Source organism: Cynocephalus volans, chromosome X (genome assembly GCF_027409185.1).
Source record: "Cynocephalus volans isolate mCynVol1 chromosome X, mCynVol1.pri, whole genome shotgun sequence".
In the NCBI taxonomy this organism is placed as follows: domain Eukaryota; kingdom Metazoa; phylum Chordata; class Mammalia; order Dermoptera; family Cynocephalidae; genus Cynocephalus; species Cynocephalus volans.
In genome coordinates this window covers 69,726,042-69,747,709 of record NC_084478.1, presented here as the reverse complement: position 1 = coordinate 69,747,709, position 21,668 = coordinate 69,726,042, and the positions used below count along the sequence as shown (strand labels likewise).

The following is a 21,668-nucleotide window of genomic DNA, read 5'->3' as shown; positions in this document are numbered from 1 at the left end:
GGCCTCCTTCAGCGCGGCCCCGGCCTCCGGGATCCTGTCTGCATCCACAGCAGCCCTGGCGCCGTGTTCCCTGTTTCGAGACTCGCTTTTGCCGCTAAGAAACAGTTCTTTTCCTGCTCCACACTTCAAAGCTGTTGCCTGTAAATGAGGCAGCCTCTCCTGCCGGGGGTAAAGTGGCGGTCACCCCCCACGACCGGCCAGCAGCAGTGGTCCTCCCTTAAGAGATGGGAAGAGGAAGGTCCACAAGTTTCCCGGCTGCCTGAGGCCCAGTGGCCACCTTTTCTACCTCAGCTACTCCGCGCCAGCCGCCGCAGCCACCGCCATCTTGAAACCCCCCTGCCACTCTTTAAGTGAGTCTCTTGTCCCTTGTGGATTGTGGAGGCAGAGGCTGGTGCCATAGCTCCACTCATGCCACTGCCAGGACCTTCCCTCCCTGGCTGGCTAAGGGCAGCAGCAGAAGGATGAGGAATAGGATGACCAAATGTCCCAGTTTTCCCAGGAGAGTCACGGGCAAACCAAGACCTGTTGGTCACTCAAACACTGAGAAACCAGATCTTTCTACAGCCTAGGTCTGCAAGGACTGTAGGTGCGAATCCCCTCCCACTGACTGCTTCCTGTGCTAAGGAAGAACTACAGAGGAACATCCATGTCCCTGCTTTCTATCTGTGAAAGAAAATAAAATTGAGAATGATGCTATATTTACTTACTTTTTATGAATAGGCAAAAACTTCAGCCAGTTCCTTGCATATCATTCAAAAGATATTTTATACACATGAACATACATATACATATATTCTTTTTTCTTCACTTAAATCATAGCATTCTATGTACAATGTTTTGTTTCCTGCTTTCTATACTTAATATATCATGGAGCCACTTCAATATTGGTACATATTGAGTGGCTTCATTTCTTTTTACAATTGCATATAGCATTCCATTGTATGGATGTAACATGATCGATTTAAGTAGTCCCCTATTGATGGGCAGGGGTTTCAAATCTTATTCTGTTACAAACAATATTGCAGTGACTCTCTGTTTATATATGTTATTTTACACTCGTGTGAGTATATTGATAAGATAAATATCAAGGGCTTGTGACTTTACAACTAGTCCACTCAGACCATAAAGCCTATAAGTTTTGGGGGAGCCAAAAGCTTAGAAGCAGGAAATCTGGTAAAAGGAACAATGCAAGTAGAAGCTTAGCCTATAAGCCTGTGTCTTCCCAAATCTCTCTGCCCCCTAACCCTTTCCTTTTTCTATTACTGAAGTTTCCAAGGAAGGGTAAGGATCACTGATTGTTTAGGGGATGGAGAGGAGGTGAAAAATCTTGGCCCAGGCTGACAAAGTACAGAAAGTGGTGACCTGGCTCTTTGTAATAGGCCTGAGACTAGCAGCAGCCAGGAAAGGGGAAGAGCTCTGCTGAGCCCTCTAAGATTTATCCATAGGTTTGAATGCTGGTTTTGCTGCCTGCTAGCTAATGTAGCCTTGAACAAGCCATTTCACTGCTATGAGGGGGCCTTTAATAAGTTGGTAGGATGAGGATACAAGTTCTGGTCTACATAGTTCAAAGTTTGTGCTCTTGCCACAAAACTGCCTTTTAACCTTCCGAACTAATCTTGACCTTAGCAATGAGTGATCTTATCCTTCCCCACTCTGTTAGAGATGATGAAAATAAGGCCCCAAGAGGAGCTCCACTTACACAAGCCAAACAGCAAATTAATGGCAGAACCAGAACTGGGCTTCAGGGCATCCTATTTCAATGGTATTGGGATTCCTCACTAAGGACTTCTCCCCTAAGTGAGTAAAGGTGTCCTATAACTGCAGCCATTGAGTTTGCTCTGTATTGCAGTGCCTCCTGGAACATGCATAGAGTTCAGGGGCTCCATGGGAGTAGCAGGGAAAAGGATGAGAAGAGACCAGCAGGAAAATGGCTTGACTCCAATTGTGGGATCAAGCGAAAGGGCTGGGTCAGAGCTTTGGAAGTTTGAGAAGAGTGGCTTATGGAAAGCCTTCCTGCAGAAAGTTGGCTTTGCTCTGCAAATGCAGAGAAGACTAAAGATTACCATTAGGGGAAGGAGGATTGTTTTTGAGCTTTAGAGGAGCCAAAAGTTTAGAATCAGGAAATTCAGTGAAAGGAATAGTGTAAGTGGAAGCTTAGTGGGAGACCCCTATTGTTACAGCAGCAGTTGCTGCTGCCTAGAAGAGGAAGTTCTGTGATCACACAAACTCCCAGAAAGAAGGTATTTTGGACTCTGGTCCTCAACTTAACCGAGATCGTAGAGGCCAGGACACCAATTAGCTTATCTAGCCCCACTGACTTATAAAGAATGACAAATCAATGCCTGCTTCCAACTACCTTCTTCCCCATCCTTTCACTTGACCATCAGCTACCAGAGATGAGTAGCTTCTCTGACATTCTGTAGATGTTTCTTCTCTTGGGGACACTCCCTCCACTGCTTCTAACCCTGGGCTCCCACCACCAAGCCACATGCCCTCTTTATCCTAACCATCTGCTATGAGACCATTGGCTCTTGTTCTGACTCTGGTCCTCATTAGAAGCAGCAGCCATTGTTTCTCTAAGATTCTCTTCAACCTTCTCCCTCCAAAGGAAGAAAGTGGTTTCTGGTTGACAAATGCCTGCTATTTGTCCTTGCTTTACATGCATTATCTCATTTAATGCATGTGACAACAGTCCTATGAGGGAGGTGGAGATGTTGAGGCTTATGGAGGTTAAGTGACTAGTTCCTAGTCACAGTGAATAGCAGAGCTGGAATTTGAACCCTGATCTGTTTGACTCTACTGCCTGTTCCCCCTCCCCCTCCATACCAAACATCTACATGATAATGGTCACCATGATCTGACTTGGTGTCAGATCCAACTTGGGCATCGCTTTGGTCCACTTATTTTTTCCTCCAGGGGCCCCTATTTTACCCAGCAGGAAAAGTTGTGGACCAGTAATGTTTGTAGATTTCCCACTAGTTTAGCTGAATTTAAGAAGGAGAGCATGTACTGCAAATGATTTTATAAACGGGAAGGAAAAAAATCACAGTCCTTTGGAGAGGTACCTGAAATGTCATAATCTCAAATTTTGCATATATTGATATTTTGTAACAAAATGTTGGACCATGCCTAGGAACTCCTAAATCTGGAGACTTAAGTCTTTAGAGGGATTTAAAAATACTTGCGACCTAACACCAAAAAGGAATCTTGCAAATATGCAAATATGTAGCTCATTTGGCTACAACTCACTCAGACAGCAAAACAGTGAAGACTCAATTTTGGTGCTTTCTGTGCTCTGGTCTTTAAAAGTACCCATCCCTTCCCAATCATGGCTTTAAATATCTTTCAGAATGTGGGGGTGGTGAGATCATATCACTTAACCACATGTACTTGGGGAGTAACTATTTACCCCTGAGTTGGGGAAATTGCCTTAGTGCCAAACTGACCCCATGCAGACAGCCATCTAAAGGCTTGCACAGGACCTAAGAATACATACACTAGCTAGTCCTCTGGGGATGAAGTGGTTAGATAATAAAGAGGGGATGTGTAGATTTCGGTTTTGACTTTTTCTCAGACTTATGAAGTGGCATTGAGAAGAATCGTGAAGAGGGTAGACAGAAATTGATGCCAGACCAGTTGGTTCTGCTTGCTTCTTGTAGAAATGGTGGTTTAAGGATGATGAAATTCACTAATTCACTAGTGTTTGTGTGTGAATAGTGGGAATGGGAGGAGTGTGTGTGTGTGTGTGTGTGTGTGTGTGTGTGTGTGTGTGTGTGTGTGTGTGTGTGTGAAAGAGAGAGAGAGAGAGAAAATTCCTTGTCCATTCTGTCCCACCAGTGGTAGGTGGGAACAGGAATAGGTGTCAGGTAAGGGCACCTCAGGGGTGGGATTGGCTTGGGGATATGGTGGGTGATGACAGATCCATGGGAGACCCCACTAAAACTCTATGTTGTGGATAGTCTTGCTGCCTTTGAGTAAAGGACTGCCCCTGGATGAGCAAAAATTGCCTCACATGGAGGCAAGAGGTATGATAGTTTGACAGCCCACCAAACCTGGAGGGAAAAGGAAGGGAAGAGCAGTGATTGCAGGAGACACTGATCTGTCAAAGAAGAGACTATTGTGAGTCTTGGTTCTAGAAAAATCACTGCCCAGTTAACAAAGCTGAAAAACTATGCCAATTGGTAAATAGAGGCCACCAAGGACAAACTTCCTGGAGTAATAATAATAACAAGATAAATTGGTGACAGATGGTGAGTCCTTACTATGTGGGAAGGACTATGGTAATCATGTTACATGGGTTATCTCATTTGATCCTAACAATTCTAAAAGGTAGGTGTCATGATAATCCTCATGTTATAAGTGGAGAAACTGAGTCTTGGAGAGATTAGGTAATTTCCTTAATGGGTTAATAAATGGCAGAGGTAAAATCCCTTTTGGAGTTTTATAGAACACGGATGACTAGTTATTTCCTCAGTGTAAGAAAAAAAACTCAATGGCCTTATTGGAAGTTATACCCTATTGACAGGAGGAGACAGAATTGAGGGAAGATTGGTGGTGTGATTCACAGCTTGTTGGTTCAGTTTTGTTTTTGTTTTAATATTAAATGCTAAAGTAATTAAGGTAATAATAATACTTTAATTTATACAGCATTTTATAGGCTATAAAAATCTTGAAGATTCTCAGTTGACTCTGAAGACAACTCAGAGAGGTAGACAAAGTAGGTAATGCTATCAGCTTTTTTTTCCATATGAGAACACTGTAATTCAAGGAAGTGAAGTAAGTGACTTGCCCAGGGTCACTGTGTGGTAAACTAACTCTGCTCTCCTGACTTCTAGTACAAGGCTCTTTTCACTGTATCTCCACATTTTACATTTTCTGTGGTGCTTGATACCATTTTCAGGACAAGGGGCATAAAGAATAAGTACAATGTGTAACAATATATATGCTAGTAATATTGATTTGATGAACACATGTCAATGTTGAACCCCCAAAATATGTATAATCAATTATGACTCAATAAAAATGTTTTAAAACTAGTTTGTATTTCAAAGTCTGATTTCCCCTTTCCTGCCATTCTGTAATATAATTCTCTGTCATCACTGCTGGTAAAGAAGTATGACATAATCACGTGTGTCATTGGCAGGCATCTTCTTGGTTAATGAAGGTAATACCATAATGGACCCAAAGGGAAATTCTTCTCTGACCTGTACGGCTTCTAGTAATAAAAAAAAATTAACTTGGCTATGCAACTACTGCACAAAAGCATCCCACAAGGATTTTTCTGAGAAAGAATGAGAGCTGCTCTTACCATTGACTCCCCCTCCCAGGGGCCACTTCCCACAGATCGTTCGAATGCTTTACCCTAAAACCTGCTGCTACGCTTTTCACAGCTTTGGACCTTCATTTATTTCCCTGTTGAAACACCATCCAGATATGCTTCCCTTTTGTAACTCCTCCCTGCACGCTAACACCTGGTAAAATTACCCCCTCCTTCACTCCTCTCTAGCCAGGCTATGTTTAAGGGATTAGTGGCGCTCAACTTCTAAATGGCCACTAACAACAGTGATCAAATTGTAGCACCCACTGGCCAGGGATTAGAGCAAGGCTGACTGTTACCCTCTTGATTTTGTGCTGCTCAACTCTTGAGAGCTTATCCAGAAGGGGTGACCAGAAAATGCACTAAGGGAGAGGGAGAGAAAGGAAGGGAGAGATCGGTGGTATTATAACTTAATCTGACAGGCCTGGAAGGGGGAGGAGGAAGAGGAGTAGAAAAGAAATAAGAATGGGATGAGCATGTTACATTGGAAGGATGGCTGGGGGTGACAGCAAACACTCTCAGACTTGCATATGACAAGAGATGTTCATTTTCCCACCAATGACACATACCATTCCTACTGGTTCTGGAACAATCTGTGAGCCACCATTTTATTGGCTCTGCAGTTGTGCCCTAATCAGTGTGTGCAGCTCCCTGTTCAAAGCTGCTGGGGAGAAAGCAGCAGTGACTAAAATGAGAAGAGAAGAGTTATCAGCTGCGATCTGGAGGACAGCTAGTCTTGAATCGCACAAAAAATAAATAGTGGGTAAAATTGTCCTGGCGAGGGGAGCGAACTGTCCTTTAATTGGAAACAGGGCCTTAAAAAACAGGGCTTAAGAAAGGGAAGGAGCAGGGATGACAGAGGAGAGTCCAATTTAAAAATGAAGTCACTGGGCCGACCCCGTGGCTCACTCGGGAGAGTGCGGCGCTGGGAGGGCAGCGACGCTCCCGCCGCGGGTTGGGATCCTATATAGGAATGGCCGGGGCACTCACTGGCTGAGCGTGGTGCGGATGACACCAAGCCAAGGGTTGCGATCGCCTTACCAGTCAAAAAAAAAAAAAAAAAAAAAAAGGACAAAAAAAAGAAAATGAAGTCACTAACAGTAACGTGCATATACCAAAATTGAAACAGAGAAATACGGAGACACAGTTATGCCCCTCTTACCACTTTCTACCCCTTCATACATATGATAAAAAGTAATGCTCTTATGGCATTAGATGTCCACGACTTTTCTGAAATATCCTGCTAGGCACTTTTTATACATTAGTGCTAGTACTCACAACAATACTGCAAGGTAGATATTATCACCTTCACATTATAGATAAGGCACCAAATCTCAAAATGGTCAACCGACTTCTCCAAGATCACACACTGTTACAAAGGGGAGTGGTTTTAAACTCTAGTGTTTAAAGCCTAGACACATTTCTACTCATTATACTAGACACATGGCTTCTCTATTCTGGAAAGTGAGGATTGGTTTGAGGTCAGGGAGAGGGGGGATAATTTGCAAAACCACAAGATTTCTGAATGATCCCATTGTGAATTTTTGCAGAAACATTTGTACATGGGTACAATATGGGCAGCAATGTAGCACCTGGGAGAGACAGTGTGGGCTTAATGAACTCTGAATTCCATGGAGTTTGGCCACCAGCAAGTAATATGCTGTGTGAGTAAATCATATCATCCCCCTAAGCTTCCAACTCCTTGCTAGCAACTGAAGATAAAGATACAGAAATTTGACACTTCGATTATCAAGGAAAGCCAAGATATAATATAAAAAATAAAATCTATTAATATTGCTCAGGTCTATTGCCATAAAGTAGTCTCCTACCAAATTTAAAACTGCAGGGATAGCCCCTGAGCCCAGAAATAGAAACTACTTCAAAACTGAGTAAGTCAGCAAGGCAAACCCCAGTGTAAAATACTCTTGGTAAATCGCAAATACATGTCATAGCTGAGTTATGTCTGACAGGCACATTACCCAAAGTGCCACAAGTTACCCATAGTAGGCACCTGATGAGTGCTTACAAAGTGAAATTGAGTGGGGAAAACCACACCTGGGGAGGACAATGAGAAGGGATATCCTCAAATGCTCAGGAATCCATTTCCCATCAATTGCCTCCTAAAAGCCATGAAGATTCTTATATATCCAAGCACATATATTTAGGCAAAAACCAATTCAGTATGGTAAAAATGAGTTTAGATTCTGGACTGAGATAAACCTGGATTTGACACTCAGCTCCATCACTTAGTAGGTGTGTGTCCTTGAGCAAGTCATTTAATTTACAAACCTCAGTATTTTTATCTGTAAAAACACATATACTCATAATGTCACTCAACTCAATAAGAATCAAGAGAAAGCACAAAAGTGCCTAGCGTAAGGTAGAAATTCAATATATATTTCTTCTTTCCTTCTGTGGATATGGTGGCCATATTTTTTAACTCATAAATTAGAACACAAGGCTTGTCAAGTGTGAGTATATATATGGTTTCAACAGGGTATTGGGGACTCAACTTGAAATCAGTATTTTTCCCCAAATTTGGGAGCATAACTTACACATGAATAGTCTAAGCTCCTCTTTACCACCAGAGGTTAATGTGTTTTGATTTTTGTAGATTAGTCCCAAGTACAGAATCTGTCCTTTCCATGAGTAACAAAGCAAAGATCACTGGGGAAGGAAGCAAAGACTATAAATAGAAAGTCAAATTTAGGTTTGTAGAAGAATTTGTGCCTGCTGTTCCTATAAAGACACTCCTAGTGCTAGGACTTATGAGCTCCCCAGAATAAAAGCAGAACCTAGAGTATCAGAAAGGCTTCTGAAGGAGAGAACAGAACTGTGGTTGCTAGAGGTGGGAAATGCAGAGGGGGAGAGGGGTTAGGGAGAAATTTTTTAATTAACACAAAGAATGAATATGTTTTGTAATGATGAACATGCTACTTATCCTGATTTGATCATGTATTGTACACAAATACTGATAGGCAATTCTGTACCCCACAAATATGTATAATAAATTATATTTCAATAAAAAAAAGAAATAAAAACATGTTACCAAAAAAAAAAAAAAAGGAAGGCTTCTGATTATAGGTATGAAGATTTAAGGTAAGTTAAAAGAAATGTTGTATTTAAGCTTGAAAGAGAAACCAGTGATAGAACAAGTGGTGATCAGAACACTTAAGATTTGTGAACCCAAGTGTTTTTATCTCTTTGAATTTAGCACACAGACATTTCAAATTTAATGCTCTCTAATGTTTATTTGAAAACAGTGAGGCAATTTTTGAAGGCCCAGAAATATGAGTGAGTAGGTAAAGTCCTCTTCTGTTGTATTTCATTAGCCACAACTATAGGAAACAGCTTCAAGAGCTGCTATAATCTGCCATAACTACGGCATCACCATTTACCTAGTGGCAATTTACTTTACTCATAGTATATCCTAATTCCAGGCCAATTACATAGGAAGAAATCACTAGCTTTTAGAGTCTAACCTTGCAAACTCATAACTAGTTAAATTAAATAAAGGTAAATATCACAAGGCCATTTTTCCACATAAAAAGCTAAGAGCAGGGTTTTATTATACCAACTAACATAATCTATGACTTTGCTGGACAGGACCCAGAAATATACAACAATCTACATAACAGCTTCTGCTGTGCCCTTATCCTAAAACAAAAATCCAATTCTTCTTTATTCTACTTTGTCATTCATATGCTTTGGGTTCTCAAAGGAAGTCTAAGTGTACAGTTATATAATAAAAACTGGCAAATGCATCTTCTCATTTTATCTGCATACCTTTGAAAAGCTTAAGAGGGTTGAAGTGGAATTCATAGTCAAAAATCCATCTCCTTGCTCATGGCTATATGGAATGACTACATACCTAAGGAATCCCCTGTGAATGGCTGTTCTTAACTTTCTTAACAGTTCCTCCTCCTTCTTTTATCTTTGATGCAGAGAAAGTAATTGCTCATTGTATTTAGCTCTCAATTCTGCCAGGAGCAGCTGAAGATTTGCTATGCCAATGTAAGACCAGTGGAAAACCCACTCTTTTAATGCAGAGAAGTGAGTATAGAGTATGCAGACATACCCCATGCCAATGAACTCTCTCTGGTTATTACAAAAACATTAGCTATAAGGGAACTCTCTGTCTGTCTATAATCCCCCCATGGTTTTCCTGATGGGCAGAACTTCCACCTTGGTGTTCCCAACTTGCTGGGCTTTTTGATTTCTCCAGGTCTTTCTCATGTGGAGACATGATGAGACTCTTTTCCAGGCTGATGATTCACTGAACTATTTTTACCCAGGAGTAGCAAGTTACATAATGGATAATAACGGGAAATGTGAAATGAAAACCTCATAAACCTTGAATAAGTATGAAAGGAGACAGTCTTTCTGACCTCAAAACATTTGAAGTGCATACACATACTATCATCTCATTCAAGGACTCAGAGGTGTCTTGGGATCCCTTTGGTCTATTTCAGTTTCTTAACTGAATCCCACATATACATGTCTTCCAAATAGCATGTTTGAAGGCAAGAGTACATGCTTACTGATAGTTTGAAACTAGGGTGGGTAAACAGATATTTGGATAGGGAAGGTGTTCCTGGTGTGAGTGGGTAACAGAATCAAAGACAGAAGCAGTGATTAGAGAAAAAGCTGTCAATGAAAAGATTTCAGGAAAGCAAAATTCAGTGTGTAAAACCTTACTGTATGGAAAAAACTTATCAAGCACACTTTTTCCATGAAGCTTAAAATGTTTTATACACTCTGCCTGATTTGTCCTTTCAACATCCCATGAAGGCAATTGAGGAAGTAGGTTATTATTTTCATAACTCATTGCTCAATAGATACACTTAAAGAGTGCTTTCCCTTCCCCACATTTAAAGTGCAGTAAAGTGTCACATTTTCTCAATAGAATCTATTTCTAAGAATGTCAAAGTGTGTTACAGACCCATGTTCATTTTGTATTATTGCCACTTGTATGTTTTTTTTCAGAATGCGTGTGTAGATGTATATTAGCCTGAGTAACAAGCCTTTTAGTAAATTGATATAAATAAATAAAAATGATAAAAATGAGGTCATTTTCCTGAGCCAAAATGATTTCAGGGTCTCATTGATATAATTCAACAAAGGATCTTGAGAAAGTCTGTTGATAACATTCTTTATTCTCTTATTGAGTTCTGTATTCGAATGTAACCTATGACCCCAAAAGAGGCTTCTTGAATCAGAATGCTTAATTAATTTCCTCAAGGCAAATGTCACAAGTCTATTTCGTCACCTAATAAAAAGCCTAGATCAACTAAGAGCTAAGAAATATGTGAAATGCACATTTTTCAAGTCTCAAGACAAGCATTCTGCTTAAGTTGAGACTTTGCGTGAGTCTAAGATATAATGATACCTACTTTCTGAATGGAATATGAAGTCACTCAGGTGTATATAACCATATTTAAGCGAAAGCATAAAACATATTCCAAAAGCCAAATATAAGTGTATTTTGATTAGTCATGCCACAACTAAAAACTGATTATTACAAAATCCTAAACAAACAACTCTATTAAACCTGTCAATTAAAGTATAACAATGGGGCTGTAAAACTCTGAGCTCAGCTATGTCCAGGAAAAAATAATATATCAGGACATGGTCAGCAAGAGAAGTGTGAAGCTGCTCTTTTTCACCTCTTTGCCTCAGGATGATGAGACAGGTTGTAGGGAGTGGATCTGCGTGGGTTGTAGCCTTAACTCTAAGTGAAACCCTGTAGGGTATCAACGCATGTATTAGGTTTCTACTGCTGAGCAACAAATTACCACACACTTAGTTGCTTAAAAAACAACACCTGATTATTATCTCACAGTTTTAGAGGTTTAGGCCCAACTTGGTCAAGTCCTCTGCTTTAAAGTCTCGCCAGGCTGTGATCCAAGGGTCTGCCAGGGCTGTGATCTCATCAGAGGCTTGGCTGGGAAAAGATATACTTCCAAGCTCCCTCAGGTTGTTGGCAGAATTCAATTCCTTGTGGTTGCAGGACTGAGGCTTCTGTTTCTTGCTGGAGGCCATGCTTAGCTCCTTCAGGCCACCTGCAGTTCCTTGCTACATGGGCTTCTCCAATATGGCCACTTATTTCATGGCTTCTTACTTCTCCAAGGCCAGTGAAGGGAGTCTGTCTAGCTATATATATATATATATATATATATATATATATATATATATATATATATATATATATACTTATTTATTTATTTATTTATTATTAATTTATATTATTTATTGAATCAAAATTAATTGTACATATTTTTGGGGTTCAACATTGAGATATGTTGATCAAATCAATATTACTAGCATACATATTGTTACAAATCATAATTATTCTTTATGCCCCTTGTCCAATCTCTCCCCCTCCCCCCACCAATTGCCCTAGATTTCTTCTCTCCTTCTGAAAGAGTAATGGTTACTCTGTTGATTTGCTGCCTAGATGATCTGTCCAGTGCTGAGAGGTGTGATCAGGTCCCCCAATATTATCATAGAGCAGATGCTTCTTCTGTCACTCTGAAATGGGCTTTGTGAAGAGAGACATCCTCTCCTTTTCTTTATCTCTGCTGGTGACTCTCCTTGAGTCAATGCACTCCAGTGGGTGGAGGACCATTTGTGTGGTGGTTGTGGTGTATGGTTGCTTTTGCGGCAGCCATGGTTATTGTAGTGGCTTTGGTGGACCACCCACATGGAGGTGATATTTTTGGCATGCTCCTTGGTACTGGTGATGTGCCTGGTTGTGGGGTATGTCTGGTCCCTGGTTCCATACCTCAGGTCCCCGGGCAGGACCCAAGGTCCTGGCATGGTGTACCTGGTTGTGGGAGGGGTGCCCAGTCCCCTTCTCCATTGCTCAGGTCCCCAGGCGGGCCCCAAGGTGCTGGCGTGGTATGCCTGGCTGTGGGAGGGGGGTCCCTGACTCCATGCCCCAGACCCCTGGGGCAGTGAGATTGGATGTGGGAGTGGGGTCTGGTCACCTTCTCAATGCCTCGAATCTCTGGGTGGGACCCGAGGCTCTGGTGTGGTGTGCCTGGTTGTGGGAGTGGGGTCCAGTCCCCTTATCCATGCCTCAGGTCCCTGGGTGGCCTGAGGGGCTGGTGGTGCGCCTGGACCAGAACCAATTTTTTGTCCTTTGCTTACTTCTAAAACGGGGTAACTTCCTGTGGGAACCAGTACTAGAGCTGTATGGTTGAGTTAAATTCCTGCTTTGCTGCTTTTTCCCTAGGGAAGGCTTTTTGTGCCACTCAGGGTTTAATAGTTGACCTTATAGGTACTTCCAGTTCTCCAGAGACCCGGTGCACCTGGGTTGTGTAGAAACTCTGATCTGGGCTCATCAAACTACACCCCATGCAATTCTGCATTACTGACCAGTCTCCTCTGAGTGGTCCTGCACTGATTGGGGGCCAGGTCAGCTGTCCTTGCTGTGCCCCAGTGTTCTCCCGGTGGGCCTGTCTTCTTCAGTGCCCATGCTGCAAACACTTCCCATGGGATGGGTGCTGCGCCGGTCCCTCGTGATGACTCACCCACCTCTGAATACCTCCCCTTTTTCAGTTGTTTTGGCTCCTCGCTCCTGTGTGGGTCCACGGGAACCCTATTAGTGGTCTTGCTTTCCTGGGGGCCACCAAGGCCCTCTTCTCCCCTGCTGCCTCCAAGTTACTCCATCTGAAGGGCACAGCTGCGGCTTCTGCCGGCTCCTGCTCTATGAGCTCATCAGCTCCAGCTTTAAAGTGGCCACAGCCTGAAACACTCTGAGCAGTTTTTTCTCTCTCTTATCATGGCTTCTACCACCTTCATGAACTCCGTAGGTCTCTCCTCCTCTTCCCCTGAGCTCCAGCAGCCCCAGCTTGGCTGATGTTACATTTTTATAGTAGTAAATTGGTTGATTTGTGGGATAGTGTGATGCTGGGAACCGTCTATCCCACCATCTTGACTGCAACTCCCCTATATACATATTTTATATATATATATAAAACTCTGTGTTGTTATATATATATACATATATATAGTAACATTATCATGAGAGTGACATCCTATAACCTTTATCATATTCTGTTGGTTAGAGTCAAGTCACAGAAAGTCACAAGTCACAGTTCCTACACACACTTAAGAGGAGGGGATTATACAAAGAAGTAAACAACAGAAGGTGGGGATCATTGGAGGTCACCTAAGGGTCACAACATACTGACAATTCTACCCCAAGAACTCCATGTCCAATAGCATAAATCCTCCCATTTCCACCTTGACATCCCTACACCAGAGAATTAACATCTTTTACTTCAGAGGCTGTACTGTTTTTATATATTGTACTATGGTTAGGCACAAAAAGACATGGGTAGAACCAAAACAGGAATTGTTTTTTAGTACACAAAGTAAAGTAATTATACCCTACACATAAGACAAAATATATAGCATCCAAAAAAGTTACTACTGGATTTTTTAAAAAACATTTTTCTAAAATTTGAAATAATTGTAGATTCACAGTAAAGAAATGTGCAAAAAACTGTACAGGACAGTCCTATGCAGCCTTCACCTAGTTCTCCTAGTGTTAACATATTGCATAAGCATATGACAATATCAAACGCAGGAGACGGACATTGGTCCAATCCATGAAGCTTATTCAGATTTCACCAGTTAAACATGCAGTTATTTTGTGTGTGTGTGTGTGTGTGTGTTCGTGTGTGCATGTGTGTAGCTCTAAGCAATTTTATCACATGCGTAGCATTGGATAACTATCACCGCAAACAAGATACGGAACTGTACCATCACAAGACTCCCTTGTGCCACACCCACTCCCTCTGCCCCCTCTCATCCCTAATCCTTGGCAACAACAAATCTCTATAATTTGTTACATATATGGAATCATTTAATACGTATCCTTTTGATATTGCTTTCTTATACTCAGCATAATTTCCTTGGGGTTCATCAAAATTGTTGTGTTGCTGAGTAGTATCCCCCAGTATGGATATATCACAATTTGTTTAACAATTCACCCGTTGAAGGACATTTCAGTAGTTTCCAGTATTTGGCTATTATAAATAAAGCTGCTATGAATATTTATGTACACATTGATGCATGAAAATAAATTCTTGTTTCTCTGGAATATATGCCCAGTACTGCAATTGCTGGGTCATATGGTAAGTCCATTTGTAATTTTAAAAGAAACTCGCAGCACTCTTTACAATAGCCAAGAGTTGGAACCAGCCCAAATGTCCATCATCAGATGAGTGGATACGGAAAATGTGGTACATCTACACAATGGAATACTACTCAGCTATAAAAACGAATGAAATACTGCCATTTGCAACAACATGGATGTACCATGAGAGAATTATATTAAGTGAAACGAGTCAGGCACAGAAAGAGAAATACCACATGTTCTCACTTATTGGTGGGAGCTAAAAATTAATATATAAATTCACACACACACACACACACACACACACACACACACACACACACAAAACCGGGCGGGGGGGAAGAAGATATAACAACCACAACTACTTGAGGTTGATACGACAAGCAAACAGAAAGGACATTGTTGGGTGGGAGGAGAGGGAGGAGGGAGGGTGGTTTTGGTGATGGGGAGCAATAATCAGCCACAATGTATATCGACAAAATAAAATTTAAAAAAAATAAAAAAAGAAACTGCCTATTTTCCAGAGTGGCTGTACCATTTTACATATCCACCCGTAATATATGAGTAATAAAGTTTATCTACATCCTCTCCAGGATTTGGTGTCATCACTACTTTTTTACTTTAGCCATTTTAATAATTGTGTAGAGGTATCTTACTGTGGTTTTAATTATCATTTTACTAATGGCTAATGATGTTGTCATGCCTTTGGCAGCTTTTTGCATGTATGTGTGTGCGTGTGTGTGTGTGTATGGATGTGTGTGCATGTTTGTGTTGACTGGCCTAACTAGAAGAATTTGAGCTTATTGCTTGTGCGTAATTACTAATGCATATGCACTACAATGGAAGCTGAATACAATGCTACAAAATATATTATCATCTATCTAGTGAGTTTATTTACTGTGCCTGATGTGAGAAGCAGGAAATAGCTCATAAAATTATAATTCCTCTTAAAATTATACTGCTCTCCATTTAGAAAAAATAAATAGGGATGCATAATTAATATATGAGGTTACTTGAAAAAGCTCATGGAAAAACGGAATTGAAAGATAATACAAATCTTTCTATGAACTTCATATGTTTATACTTTTGTATGTGGTCATATACAGGAAAAAATCTAAAATCTAAAATTCTTTAACTTCTAGGAGAAGCAGTTTCTACTTTCATAGAAATTGAGACCCAAGGTCACTGTACAAGAAATGTTTGACACACCTACTTTAGTAAAACATCAACATGAATCAAAATTCAGTAAAATGGAACACAGCAGTACACTTGTTACAGGTGTTTCATACGAGGACAATCAGATTTTACATTGCCAAACACTAAGTTGTCATTATCAGCCAACTCTTGAAACCCAACTTGGCTTAAGGTAGGGCTACAGATTTCTGATACCTTATCTTAGTTTATATCAATATTTGACCAATTCCTGTAATTTGCACAACAATCCTTTGTGTTCAGGACAGATGGAAAGTCCTAGTGACATGCTTGGATTGCCAGAGGAAAATTCTCTCAGGAATGAGGGGGCAGTAACCCAGCTTTTCTGTATTCTTTTCAGAAATCCTTCAGGACACAAATGTTGCTTTCTTCCAAAGAAGTGACTTAAAGGTGATCTAAAAATAACTTAAGCATTGAAAACACTACCCCCATCCCAGAACATCTCCAGATAATATGGTTAAAAGTTTATTTGGGATTCTTAAACAAAAACATCAGCAAAGATCCTTTGACCCTTTGTTAAATGCAAAATAAACAGATCTCCAGCCACCTGGACAACTCTAATGCAAGAGCTATTTGTGTAGGATTTCCAAATATTGAAAGAGAAATTAGGCATCTGGCAGGGGCTATGTTCTTTTTTGGGTGAGGGGTATTTTTTAACCTTTTGCCAAATCCCCTTTCTTTCCTTCTCTCTTTCTATCCCATCCCCAGTACCTCCATCTTGCCGACTCTGACCCCAATACCTTTTCCTAGATCCCAAATGGCTAATCTGAAATCGGGCTAATCTTCCGGGAGCTCCCCAAAGAGTTCTGATTTGAATTGGTCCTTTTTGTAATCAGCCCAGTCTGCCTAGGGACATTTGGGGGTGGAAAGTGCTTTCTAAAGAAATTGCTCTATTAATTTTCCTGAGAACGTCCCTCACAGGACTTGACTAAAAAATACATAATGCTAGACTCCTACACAGAAACACTAACTCATACTGGTAGGAAGAGACACACACACACACATCAGCAGAGCAAATTCGTATGAATGTGTGTAAGAATATAGAGAGCCAGAAACAGACTCAATAATGCACTGAGGGGGTGAGGTAGGGGATGGTGGGCTTCGAAATAGATTTCCTGCTCTTTGAGGGTCTGTAAAATCTGCATAGCTATCAAGAACTCACAGTGGGCACTGGATGACCAACATCCTTTAATAGTGGTGACTCAGAAGATCAGGCACCTACTCAGTCACAGTTGAAGGTGACCCAACAGTGAACTAAGCTTCGTTCCACAAAAGATAAAGGCTCCCAGACCTGGAACTTCCCCTGCAGGATTCCCTAGGAATAGTGGTGTTCACTTTCCCAGAGTGACTGCAGGAACCTGTGCAGTGGGGAGGGATGAGGAGGTGCCTTTGTATTCACTCTGAAAAAAACAGTTGTCAGTATATTAGAATGAACTGAGTGGCATCTTTGGGTCTTTTCTCCTAGAGCAGGGGCAGGGTATCGAAGAGGTCATGACTGTCAGCCCACAGCCTCAATAGCCTACCTACACCAGCTTGGTTTCTTAAATAAATAAATAAATAAATAAATAAATAAATAAATAAATAAATAAATAAAAAGAAAGGAAGAAAGAAAGAACCAACAATCACAATAATACACTGAACTTTCAAAAGGGGAGAACAGAACTGTGGTTACTAGAGGTGGGGAAGGGGTTAGGGGAGGGAGGTTAGGGAGCAATTGGTAAAGAGTCACACAGAACGATTAAGTTTTGTAATGATGAATATAATAATTATCTCGATTTGATCATCATATATTGTACACAGGTATTGATACTCAATTCTGTACCCCACAAATATGTATAATTATGTTTCAATAATTTTTTTTTTAAATATCCATTTTCTTCTTTGTTGAGGTCACTACGACATTGCTACTGCTCGGCAGGAAGTGCAAACTCTGGAATGAGAATTACATACTAAACCACATGGTGACACCAAAACCCAAGAACCATGTGCCTCTTAGGGTGGCAGCCCAGGGAGTGACCAGAGGAACTAACAGAATCTGAGATATTACCCACTTGGAGCCTCCTCTCCTCCCTCACTCCTACTTTTTCCCTGCTCAAGTGGAAGCTAGGAAAGGCCTGCCCAAAGTTGATGAAATACTCAAATGCCCCATCAACAGCCATCCCACAAAGTAAATGTCTGCTGTGGTGGAAGCCTTGACCAAGACAGCTAAGACAAAGTTCAACAGCAATGGGACTAGAACACACTGAGGAGAGGGAAAGTTGACTACTTTGTTTATTTTTTCCTCCCTCTGCTGAGAGTTAGAAAGAAGCCACATGCCACAGAAGAGAAACCGTGTGCTGCCTCTGAGCAAAGAATGCAATTGATCATGCACAGACACCAGTTACCAGGCTCCCTAGAGAGAAAAGCAAATAATAAAGCACTGGGGCCTCAGAGCTGAGCTGGCTCACAACCACCCCTGTGCTACCGTTTATGCTATTGGTACTGTGCTTGACCTTGCTCAGACACACATAGTATGTAGAGGGATTTGAAAGCTCCTACAACTAAGATGAAGTTTTCATGGCTGACTACTTTAACTTTTCCCACAAAGCTCCCCTGGCAACCAAGAGTCAGTCCCTAGGACTGACTTTAGTCTAGGAAGAATGACTAGGTGTATGTGGTACTTCTTTTTCTTTTCTTTCCTCCAGATGATAGAAAATGTGTGCATCAGCCTTCTGTGATATGGACTTGAAAAACAAGGCACATACTGTTGTCCTTCATGCTGAAATGTGGTACAGGTGAGAGCGATGACTAGTCCTGTATACACGTGGTGCAAGTAAGTATTTCGGGGACAATCTCTTCCATGCTCCACACACAAACCCTATTCTTTTTCTTTTCTTTTCTTTTCTTTTTTTTTATGAACCCTATTCTTGAGGCCAACCTTATCCACTACTCATGATGCCAGGTGTTTTTCGTACTTTTGCAACTAAGATTCAAGTTTGGCTCAATATGAGAGTACTTTAGAAAGTTCATGGAAAGATTCATATTATATTTTAATTCTATTTTTCCACCAACTTTTTGAAGTACACTCATATGTAAAAAGGTATCTTGTTTCTGAGAGCTCCAGATTAGAGTGGCCTGCACATACACGCTCACTTGCTCAAAGTCCAAGTCCAAGCCAAGCTGTGTTTTGGTGTGCCTTAGAAGCTTTTATCTTCTAGGCTTCTGATGACCTCACCTGTTTAGTTTCCAGCTGCTGTTTATAATCCACACAACGCCAACTCAGATGAGTGGAGGTGCAGTGGGAACTTGGATACTGCTGTCCTGACATTTTGATATGGCTGTTCTTGTTCCATAGGTGGGCTTTAAGTGGCAGTTTTCCATTGTGTGTCAGCTGTGGACAGAACTTGATCCTGTTGAAGTATGACACATAAGCTGGATTTGCTTTATGCTTCCCAGAAGTGCAGTGCTGTCTCTGCATAGCCATTTATAATCATTTGCTTCTCTTCTGAGGTGTGTGCTTAGCAAACACAACCATTTAACTACAGCAGTGTCTACACGACCATCCGTATAATTCAAATGTTATTTTTAACCTACTGAGTCTAAGAATTTCCCAGAGGACAAGAAATGTGCTCTGCCATAAGCCTCTTCCTTGAAATGAAATCTCAAGGCTACTTGGCACCATGGATTAAACACCCAAATCTATCTTCACTTCACCTAGTGATGGAGAGTTGGTTATACACATCATTAACTATGAGGAGCCTTAGGATCTTGGAGACCTTCACAGGGTAGCCAAACTTGATGTCAGAGTTCTGGTCTCTTAACAGTAGCAAATGTTGTTGTAAGATCAGTGCATACAAAGAATAGCCTTGTTCCCTCCACTTTTTCTCATGGATATAAATCCACGCATCAGAGATTGTGTCTGCCATGTTTGCTATGCTGCAATCTCAAATTAAAAGGCAATTCTAGGAAAATATAGTTGTCAGCATTCTTTGGTGGCAGATTGAGAACAAGTCTTATCAAAAGGGGTGATGGGAGAGAAGGCAAAACAAAATAAGTTTTTTTCTCTTTCTAAGTGAAAAAAAAAATGATAAAAGGAACTTTGAAATTCAGTGGCATTTCTCTAGTCCTCCATATAATGGGAAAAACTCTATGTAGGTATTGAATTAATGCCTTTCCTATCTGCTCGAAAAATCTCCCTAGGAGGGCCTTCAAGTGAAAAGGGCCTCTTTCAGGACTTAGGTGTCTACAGCAATTTCTTCAAAAGTTGGAATAAAGTTAACACTAGACATTGTTTTGTTTGTTTTTAATTGAAACTTAATTGATTGTACATATCTGTGGAATAGAGCATTGAATATCAATACCTGTGTGCAATATATGATGCTCAAATCAGGACAATTAGTATATTCACCATTACATTTAACACTAGACTTTTTAAGCTCTCATTCCTTGATCTTGGAAGTACATCATCAGCTTTGCTGAGGGAAGCTCATCATCAGCTTTGCTGAAGGAAGCTCATCGTTATCCATAATGATGAAAATACATCATCATCCTTGATGATTGAAGGAAGATCACTCAGGTGCTACTGCTAATCTTACTGGAGGCCAGTATAAATTAAATAGGTGCCAATGTTTTTTCCCCCAGAGACAATAAGTATCCTCGTGTGTGTGTGTGTGTGTGTGTGTGTGTGTGTGTGTGTGTGTGTGTGTGTGTAAATGATAGTCATTAGTCAGAGATATTGGTAGCTCAGATGTCAGGAGAAATTGAGATTAATTATTGACTGAAAACTTAGGAAATCCTACAATTATTAATATCAATGAGATATCTGTCCCCCTCAATAAATTATGGCAAAAGGGGAGAGCTTATTATTAAAGAAGTCAGAGAGGCACATACTAAGTGCTCAAAATTACCTGAATTGAATTGCAAGTTTCTCTCTTGATATGCCCCCTTTAACCAGAAGAGGAAAACAGCAATAGGTAAAGAGGATATATGACTCCAATGTTAAGATACATTGTTAGGAAGCAATGATAGCTACCTTTGTTATTCCAACTTTTTCTTTATTGTGCGTGGGGCACTCACCCCTTTTGAAAGGGAAGGGGAGCAGAGGCAGTGAGCAAGCATAGCATTTGCTTGAAACAAAATCAGTGTCTTCCACTGGTTGCAGCAGCTACCTTTTTTTTTTTTTTTTTTTTTTTAAGAACAGACTAGGTACAAGGCACTGAACTAAGCACTTGATATGCCATTTGAACAACCCTACAAGGTGGGAATCATTAGTCTCATATGATAAATGAGGTAAACGAGACTCAGAGAGGTAAGTGAGGGTCTTTGCCCAAGGTCACAGAGCTAGGAAATGACAGAGCTGGGATTTCAACCCAAATGTATCTTACTCTGAAGCCTACTATTTACACTGCAACTCCCATGTTTAGCCTCACACTGTCCTCTCTGCGGGTACAGCAGATCTTAATAACTCCATTTTACAGGCAAGGACGTTAAGGCATAGGACAGAGAAGTATTATTCTGAAGAGTCTAAAACATTTTCCCTTCCACAATCCGGGCTTCACAGGGGGAAATGAAACAGAGAATTAGCCTTCTCCACTAGGCTTCTACCTTAGAAAAATCTCCACCCAGCAATATTAGGCTTAGTGACATACTACCCTACAGAAAGTAGTATGTGAGATGATCCAACTTGCTGTGGCAACACCACATTGTGGCAGAGATGGAAGCAGAACATAGTCCTGAGGTGCACCTATTACAAAACAGTAATAGGCAGGAAGAAATCTGTGCTCCAACTCTGTTTCCATATACTTTACTTATTTAAAAAAATATATTTTTATTTTGTTCATTTATTTTTAATTGGCATATAATAATTGTACATATGTATAGGGTACAGAGTAATATTTATATACATGTATACACTGTGTGATGATCAAATCAGGCTACTAGTTTTTAGTGAATGAATTTCACCTTGTATTAATGTCACATTCATTTTGAAGCTAAGCAAAGTGCTTTACAGAA

At 40.7% G+C, this 21,668-nt stretch overlaps 1 protein-coding gene across 1 annotated transcript in view; it reads right to left on the bottom strand.

Annotated features, from left to right (window-relative positions):
* DGKK (diacylglycerol kinase kappa) overlaps positions 1–21,668 on the bottom strand; it is a 138,475-nt gene that overhangs the window by 97,407 nt on the left and 19,400 nt on the right. The window lies entirely within an intron of this gene.